The sequence below is a fragment of the Odontesthes bonariensis genome, chromosome 10, assembly GCF_027942865.1.
Source record: "Odontesthes bonariensis isolate fOdoBon6 chromosome 10, fOdoBon6.hap1, whole genome shotgun sequence".
NCBI lineage: Eukaryota > Metazoa > Chordata > Actinopteri > Atheriniformes > Atherinopsidae > Odontesthes > Odontesthes bonariensis.
In genome coordinates this window covers 409,927-419,971 of record NC_134515.1, presented here as the reverse complement: position 1 = coordinate 419,971, position 10,045 = coordinate 409,927, and positions in this window count along the sequence as shown.

Below are 10,045 nucleotides of genomic sequence, written 5' to 3'. Positions count from 1 at the left end.
TTCAGAAAGACCAGATAACCTTCAGAAAGACCAGATAACGTTCAGAAAGACCAGATAACCTTCAGATAACCTTCAGAAAGACCAGATAACGTTCAGAAAGACCAGATAACCTTCAGAAAGACCAGATAACGTTCAGAAAGACCAGATAACCTTCAGATAACCTTCAGAAAGACCAGATAACGTTAAAAAAGACCAGATAACGTTCAGAAAGACCAGATAACCTTCAGAAAGACCAGATAACCTTCAGAAAGACCAAATAACGTTCAGAAAGACCAGATAACCTTCAGAAAGACCAGATAACGTTAAGAAAGACCAGATAACCTTCAGAAAGACCAGATAACCTTCAGAAAGACCAGATAACCTTCAGAAAAATCAGATAACCTTCAGAAAGACCAGATAACCTTCAGAAAAATCAGATAACCTTCAGAAAGACCAGATAACCTTCAGAAAGACCAGATAACCTTCAGAAAGACCAGATAACGTTAAGAAAGACCAGATAACCTTCAGAAAGACTAGATAACCTCCAGAAAGACCAGATAACCTCCAGAAAGACCAGATAACCTTCAGAAAGACCAGATAACCTCCAGAAAGACCAGATAACCTTCAGAAAGACCAGATAACGTTAAGAAAGACCAGATAACCTTCAGAAAGACCAGATAACCTTCAGAAAGACCAGATAACCTTCAGAAAAATCAGATAACCTTCAGAAAGACCAGATAACCTTCAGAAAAATCAGATAACCTTCAGAAAGACCAGATAACCTTCAGAAAGACCAGATAACCTTCAGAAAGACCAGATAACCTTCAGAAAGACCAGATAACCTTCAGAAAGACCAGATAACCTCCAGAAAGACCAGATAACCTTCAGAAAGACCAGATAACCTTCAGAAAGACTAGATAACCTCCAGAAAGACCAGATAACCTTCAGAAAGACCAGATAACCTTCAGAAAGACCAGATAACCTTCAGAAAAATCAGTTAACCTTCAGAAAGACTAGATAACCTTCAGAAAGACCAGATAACCTTCAGAAAGACCAGATAACCTTCAGAAAAATCAGTTAACCTTCAGAAAGATCAGATAACCTTCAGAAAAATCAGATAACCTTCAGAAAGACTAGATAACCTTCAGAAAGACCAGATAACCTTCAGAAAGACCAGATAACCTTCAGAAAAATCAGTTAACCTTCAGAAAGACTAGATAACCTTCAGAAAGACCAGATAACCTTCAGAAAGACCAGATAACCTTCAGAAAGACCAGATAACCTTCAGAAAGACCAGATAACCTTCAGAAAGACCAGATAACCTTCAGAAAGACCAGATAACCTTCAGAAAGACCAGATAACGTTAAGAAAGACCAGATAACCTTCAGAAAGACTAGATAACCTCCAGAAAGACCAGATAACGTTAAGAAAGACCAGATAACCTTCAGAAAGACCAGATAACGTTAAGAAAGACCAGATAACCTTCAGAAAGACCAGATAACCTTCAGAAAGACCAGATAACCTTCAGAAAAATCAGATAACCTTCAGAAAGACCAGATAACCTTCAGAAAGACCAGATAACCTTCAGAAAGACCAGATAACCTTCAGAAAGACCAGATAACCTTCAGAAAGACCAGATAACCTTCAGAAAGACTAGATAACCTTCAGAAAGACCAGATAACCTTCAGAAAGACCAGATAACCTTCAGAAAGACCAGATAACCTTCAGAAAAATCAGATAACCTTCAGAAAGACCAGATAACCTTCAGAAAAATGAGATAACCTCCAGAAAGACCAGATAACCTTCAGAAAGACCAGATAACCTTCAGAAAGACTAGATAACCTTCAGAAAGACTAGATAACCTCCAGAAAGACCAGATAACCTTCAGAAAGACCAGATAACCTTCAGAAAGACCAGATAACCTTCAGAAAGACCAGATAACCTTCAGAAAGACTAGATAACCTTCAGAAAGACCAGATAACCTTCAGAAAGACCAGATAACCTTCAGAAAGACCAGATAACCTCCAGAAAGACCAGATAACCTTCAGAAAGATCAGATAACCTCCAGAAAGATCAGATAACCTTCAGAAAGACCAGATAACCTTCAGAAAGACCAGATAACCTTCAGAAAATCAGATAACCTTCAGAAAGACCAGATAACCTTCAGAAAGACCAGATAACCTCCAGAAAGACCAGATAACCTCCAGAAAGACTAGATAACCTTCAGAAAGACCAGATAACCTCCAGAAAAATCAGTTAACCTTCAGAAAGACAAGATAACCTTCAGAAAAATCAGATAACCTTCAGAAAGACCAGATAACGTTCAGAAAGACCAGATAACGTTCAGAAAGACCAGATAACGTTCAGAAAGACCAGATAACCTTCAGAAAGACCAGATAACCTTCAGAAAAATCAGATAACCTTCAGAAAGACCAGATAACCTTCAGAAAGACCAGATAACCTCCAGAAAGACCAGATAACCTCCAGAAAGACTAGATAACCTTCAGAAAGACCAGATAACCTCCAGAAAGACCAGATAACCTCCAGAAAGACTAGATAACCTTCAGAAAGACCAGATAACCTCCAGAAAGACCAGATAACGTTCAGAAAGACCAGATAACCTTCAGAAAGACCAGATAACCTTCAGATAACCTTCAGAAAGACCAGATAACCTTCAGAAAGACCAGATAACCTTCAGAAAGACCAGATAACCTTCAGAAAGATCAGATAACCTTCAGAAAAATCAGATAACCTTCAGAAAGACTAGATAACCTTCAGAAAGACCAGATAACCTTCAGAAAGACCAGATAACCTTCAGAAAGACCAGATAACCTTCAGAAAAATCAGATAACCTTCAGAAAGACCAGATAACCTTCAGAAAAATCAGATAACCTTCAGAAAGACCAGATAACCTTCAGAAAGACCAGATAACCTTCAGAAAGACTAGATAACCTCCAGAAAGACCAGATAACCTCCAGAAAGACCAGATAACCTTCAGAAAGACCAGATAACCTCCAGAAAGACCAGATAACCTTCAGAAAGACCAGATAACCTCAGAAAGACCAGATAACCTTCAGAAAGACCAGATAACCTCCAGAAAGACCAGATAACCTTCAGAAAGACAGATACCTTCAGAAGACTAGATAACCTCCAGAAAGACCAGATAACCTTCAGAAAGACCAGATAACCTTCAGAAAGACCAGATAACCTTCAGAAAAATCAGTTACCTTCAGAAAGACTAGATAACCTTCAGAAGACCAGATAACCTTCAGAAAGACCAGATAACCTTCAGAAAAATCAGTTAACCTTCAGAAAGATCAGATAACCTTCAGAAAAATCAGATAACCTTCAGAAAGACTAGATAACCTTCAGAAAGACCAGATAACCTTCAGAAGACCAGATAACCTTCAGAAAAATCAGTTAACCTTCAGAAAGACTAGATAACCTTCAGAAAGACCAGATAACCTTCAGAAAGACCAGATAACCTTCAGAAAGACCAGATAACCTCAGAAAGACAGATAACCTTCAGAAAGACCAGATAACCTTCAGAAAGACAGATAACCTTCAGAAAGACCAGATAACGTTAAGAAAGACCAGATAACCTTCAGAAAGACTAGATAACCTCCAGAAAGACCAGATAACGTTAAGAAAGACCAGATAACCTTCAGAAAGACCAGATAACGTTAGAAAGACCAGATAACCTTCAGAAAGACCAGATAACCTTCAGAAAGACCAGATAACCTTCAGAAAATCAGATAACCTTCAGAAAGACCAGATAACCTTCAGAAAGACCAGATAACCTTCAGAAAGACCAGATAACCTTCAGAAAGACCAGATAACCTTCAGAAAGACCAGATAACCTTCAGAAAGACTAGATAACCTTCAGAAAGACCAGATAACCTTCAGAAAGACCAGATAACCTCAGAAAGACCAGATAACCTTCAGAAAAATCAGATAACCTTCAGAAAGACCAGATAACCTTCAGAAAATGAGATAACCTCAGAAAGACCAGATAACCTTCAGAAAGACCAGATAACCTTCAGAAAGACTAGATAACCTTCAGAAAGACTAGATAACCTCCAGAAAGACCAGATAACCTTCAGAAAGACCAGATAACCTTCAGAAAGACCAGATAACCTCAGAAAGACCAGATAACCTCAGAAAGACCAGATAACCTTCAGAAAGATCAGATAACCTCCAGAAAGATCAGATAACCTTCAGAAAGACCAGATAACCTTCAGAAAGACAGATAACCTTCAGAAAAATCAGATAACCTTCAGAAAGACCAGATAACCTTCAGAAAGACCAGATAACCTCCAGAAAGACCAGATAACCTTCAGAAAGACTAGATAACCTTCAGAAAGACCAGATAACCTCCAGAAAAATCAGTTAACCTTCAGAAAGACCAGATAACCTCCAGAAAGACTAGATAACCTTCAGAAAGACCAGATAACCTTCAGAAAAATCAGATAACCTTCAGAAAGACCAGATAACGTTCAGAAAGACCAGATAACGTTCAGAAAGACCAGATAACGTTCAGAAAGACCAGATAACCTCAGAAAGACCAGATAACTTCAGAAAAATCAGATAACCTTCAGAAAGACCAGATAACCTTCAGAAAGACCAGATAACCTCCAGAAAGACCAGATAACCTCCAGAAAGACTAGATAACCTTCAGAAAGACCAGATAACCTCCAGAAAGACCAGATAACCTCCAGAAAGACTAGATAACCTTCAGAAAGACCAGATAACCTCCAGAAAGACCAGATAACGTTCAGAAGACCAGATAACCTTCAGAAGACCAGATAACCTTCAGATAACCTTCAGAAAGACCAGATAACCTTCAGAAAGACCAGATAACCTTCAGAAAGACCAGATAACCTTCAGAAAGATCAGATAACCTTCAGAAAAATCAGATAACCTTCAGAAAGACTAGATAACCTTCAGAAAGACCAGATAACCTTCAGAAAGACCAGATAACCTTCAGAAAGACCAGATAACCTTCAGAAAAATCAGATAACCTCAGAAAGACCAGATAACCTTCAGAAAAATCAGATAACCTTCAGAAAGACCAGATAACCTTCAGAAAGACCAGATAACCTTCAGAAAGACTAGATAACCTCCAGAAAGACCAGATAACCTCCAGAAAGACAGATAACCTTCAGAAAGACCAGATAACCTTCAGAAAGACCAGATAACCTTCAGAAAGACCAGATAACCTTCAGAAAGACCAGATAACCTTCAGAAAGACCAGATAACCTCCAGAAAGACCAGATAACCTTCAGAAAGACCAGATAACGTTAAGAAAGACCAGATAACCTTCAGAAAGACCAGATAACCTCCAGAAAAATCAGTTAACCTTCAGAAAGACAAGATAACCTTCAGAAAAATCAGATAACCTTCAGAAAGACCAGATAACGTTCAGAAAGGACCAGATAACGTTCAGAAGACCAGATACGTTCAGAAAGACCAGATAACCTTCAGAAAGACCAGATAACGTTCAGAAAGACCAGATAACGTTCAGAAAGACCAGATAACGTTCAGAAAGACCAGATAACCGTTCAGAAAGACCAGATAACGTTCAGAAAGACCAGATAACCTTCAGAAAGACCAGATAACCTTCAGAAAAATCAGATAACCTTCAGAAAGACAGATAACCTTCAGAAAGACCAGATAACCTTCAGAAAATCAGATAACCTTCAGAAAGACCAGATAACTCCAGAAAGACCAGATAACCTTCAGAAAGACAGATAACCTCCAGAAAGACCAGATAACCTCCAGAAAGACTAGATAACCTTCAGAAAGACAGATAACCTCCAGAAAGACCAGATAACCTCCAGAAAGACTAGATAACCTTCAGAAAGACCAGATAACCTCCAGAAAAATCAGTTAACCTTCAGAAAGACCAGATAACGTCAGAAAATCAGATAACCTTCAGAAAGACCAGATAACGTTCAGAAAGACCAGATAACCTTCAGAAGATCAGATAACCTCAGAAGATCAGATAACCTTCAGAAGACCAGATAACCTTCAGAAAGACAGATAACCTTCAGAAAGATCAGATAACCTTCAGAAAGACCAGATAACCTTCAGAAAGACCAGATAACGTTCAGAAAGACAGATAACCTTCAGAAAGACCAGATAACGTTCAGAAAGACCAGATAACGTTCAGAAAGACCAGATAACGTTCAGAAAGACCAGATAACGTTCAGAAAGACCAGATACCGTCAGAAAGACCAGATAACCTTCAGAAAGACAGATAACTTCAGAAAAATCAGATAACCTTCAGAAAGACCAGATAACCTCAGAAAGACCAGATAACCTTCAGAAAAATCAGATAACTTCAGAAGACCAGATAACCTCCAGAAAGACCAGATAACCTCCAGAAAGACTAGATAACCTTCAGAAAGACCAGATAACCTCCAGAAAGACCAGATAACCTCCAGAAAGACTAGATAACCTTCAGAAAGACCAGATAACCTCCAGAAAAATCAGTTAACCTTCAGAAAGACCAGATAACGTTCAGAAAAATCAGATAACCTTCAGAAAGACCAGATAACGTTCAGAAGACCAGATAACCTTCAGAAAGATCAGATAACCTTCAGAAAGATCAGATAACCTTCAGAAAGACCAGATAACCTTCAGAAAGACAGATAACCTTCAGAAAGATCAGATAACCTTCAGAAAGACCAGATAACCTTCAGAAAGACCAGATAACGTTCAGAAAGACCAGATAACCTTCAGAAAGACCAGATAACCTTCAGAATGACCAGATAACGTTCAGAAAGACCAGATAACCTTCAGAAAGACCAGATAACCTTCAGAAAGACCAGATAACGTTCAGAAAGACCAGATAACCTTCAGAAAGACCAGATAACGTTCAGAAAGACCAGATAACCTTCAGAAAGACTAGATAACCTCCAGAAAGACTAGATAACCTCCAGAAAGACCAGATAACCTTCAGAAAGACCAGATAACCTCCAGAAAGACCAGATAACCTCCAGAAAGACCAGATAACCTTCAGAAAGACCAGATAACCTCCAGAAAGACCAGATAACGTTCAGAAAGACAGATAACCTTCAGAAAGACCAGATAACCTTCAGATAACCTTCAGAAAGACCAGATAACCTTCAGAAAGACCAGATAACCTTCAGAAAGATCAGATAACCTTCAGAAAAATCAGATAACCTTCAGAAAGACTAGATAACCTTCAGAAAGACCAGATAACCTTCAGAAAGACCAGATAACCTTCAGAAAGACCAGATAACCTTCAGAAAAATCAGATAACCTTCAGAAGACCAGATAACCTTCAGAAAAATCAGATAACCTTCAGAAAGACCAGATAACCTTCAGAAAGACTAGATAACCTCCAGAAAGACCAGATAACCTCCAGAAAGACCAGATAACCTTCAGAAAGACCAGATAACCTTCAGAAAGACTAGATAACCTCCAGAAAGACCAGATAACCTCCAGAAAGACCAGATAACCTTCAGAAAGACCAGATAACCTCCAGAAAGACCAGATAACCTTCAGAAAGACCAGATAACCTTCAGAAAGACCAGATAACCTTCAGAAAGACCAGATAACCTTCAGAAAGACTAGATAACCTCCAGAAAGACCAGATAACCTTCAGAAAGACCAGATAACCTTCAGAAAGACCAGATAACCTTCAGAAAAATCAGTTAACCTCAGAAAGACTAGATAACCTTCAGAAAGACCAGATAACCTTCAGAAAGACCAGATAACCTTCAGAAAAATCAGTTAACCTTCAGAAAGATCAGATAACCTTCAGAAAAATCAGATAACCTTCAGAAAGACTAGATAACCTTCAGAAAGACCAGATAACCTTCAGAAAGACCAGATAACCTTCAGAAAAATCAGTTAACCTTCAGAAAGACTAGATAACCTTCAGAAAGACCAGATAACCTTCAGAAAGACCAGATAACCTTCAGAAAGACCAGATAACCTTCAGAAAGACCAGATAACCTTCAGAAAGACCAGATAACCTCAGAAAGACCAGATAACCTTCAGAAAGACCAGATAACGTTAAGAAAGACCAGATAACCTCAGAAAGACTAGATAACCTCCAGAAAGACCAGATAACGTAAGAAAGACCAGATAACCTTCAGAAAGACCAGATAACGTTAAGAAAGACCAGATAACCTTCAGAAAGACCAGATACCTTCAGAAAGACCAGATAACCTTCAGAAAGACAGATAACCTTCAGAAAGACCAGATAACCTTCAGAAAGACTAGATAACCTTCAGAAAGACCAGATAACCTTCAGAAAGACCAGATAACCTTCAGAAAGACCAGATAACCTTCAGAAAAATCAGATAACCTTCAGAAAGACCAGATAACCTTCAGAAAAATGAGATAACCTCCAGAAAGACCAGATAACCTTCAGAAAGACCAGATAACCTTCAGAAAGACTAGATAACCTTCAGAAAGACTAGATAACCTCCAGAAAGACCAGATAACCTTCAGAAAGACCAGATAACCTTCAGAAAGACCAGATAACCTTCAGAAAGACCAGATACCTCCAGAAAGACCAGATAACCTTCAGAAAGATCAGATACCTCCAGAAGATCAGATAACCTTCAGAAAGACCAGATAACCTTCAGAAAGACCAGATAACCTTCAGAAAAATCAGATAACCTCAGAAAGACCAGATAACCTTCAGAAAGACCAGATAACCTCCAGAAAGACTAGATAACCTTCAGAAAGACCAGATAACCTCCAGAAAAATCAGTTAACCTCAGAAAGACAAGATAACCTTCAGAAAAATCAGATAACCTTCAGAAAGACCAGATAACGTTCAGAAAGACCAGATAACGTTCAGAAAGACCAGATACCTTCAGAAAGACCAGATAACCTTCAGAAAAATCAGATAACCTTCAGAAAGACCAGATAACCTTCAGAAAGACAGATAACCTCCAGAAAGACCAGATAACCTCCAGAAAGACTAGATAACCTTCAGAAAGACCAGATAACCTCCAGAAAGACAGATAACCTCCAGAAAGACTAGATAACCTCAGAAAGACCAGATAACCTCCAGAAAGACCAGATAACGTTCAGAAAGACCAGATAACCTTCAGAAAGACCAGATAACCTTCAGATAACCTTCAGAAAGACCAGATAACCTTCAGAAAGACCAGATAACCTTCAGAAAGACCAGATAACCTTCAGAAAGATCAGATAACCTTCAGAAAAATCAGATAACCTTCAGAAAGACTAGATAACCTTCAGAAAGACCAGATAACCTTCAGAAAGACCAGATAACCTTCAGAAAGACCAGATAACCTTCAGAAAATCAGATAACCTTCAGAAAGACCAGATAACCTTCAGAAAAATCAGATAACCTTCAGAAGACCAGATAACCTTCAGAAAGACAGATAACCTTCAGAAAGACTAGATAACCTCCAGAAAGACCAGATAACCTCCAGAAAGACCAGATAACCTTCAGAAAGACCAGATAACCTCCAGAAAGACCAGATAACCTCAGAAAGACCAGATAACGTTAGAAAGACCAGATAAACTTCAGAAAGACCAGATAACCTCCAGAAAAATCAGTTAACCTTCAGAAAGACAAGATAACCTTCAGAAAAATCAGATAACCTTCAGAAAAATCAGATAACCTTCAGAAAGACCAGATAACCTCCAGAAAGACCAGATAACCTTCAGAAAGACCAGATAACTTTCAGAAAGACCAGATAACCTTCAGAAAGACCAGATAACCTTCAGAAAAATCAGATAACCTTCAGAAAGACCAGAAACCTTCAGAAAGACCAGATAACCTTCAGAAAGACTAGATAACCTCCAGAAAGACCAGATAACCTCCAGAAAGACCAGATAACCTTCAGAAAGACCAGATAACCTCCAGAAAGACCAGATAACCTTCAGAAAGACCAGATAACGTTAAGAAAGACCAGATAACCTTCAGAAAGACCAGATAACCTCAGAAAAATCAGTTAACCTTCAGAAAGACAAGATAACCTTCAGAAAAATCAGATAACCTTCAGAAAAATCAGATAACCTTCAGAAAGACCAGATAACCTCCAGAAAA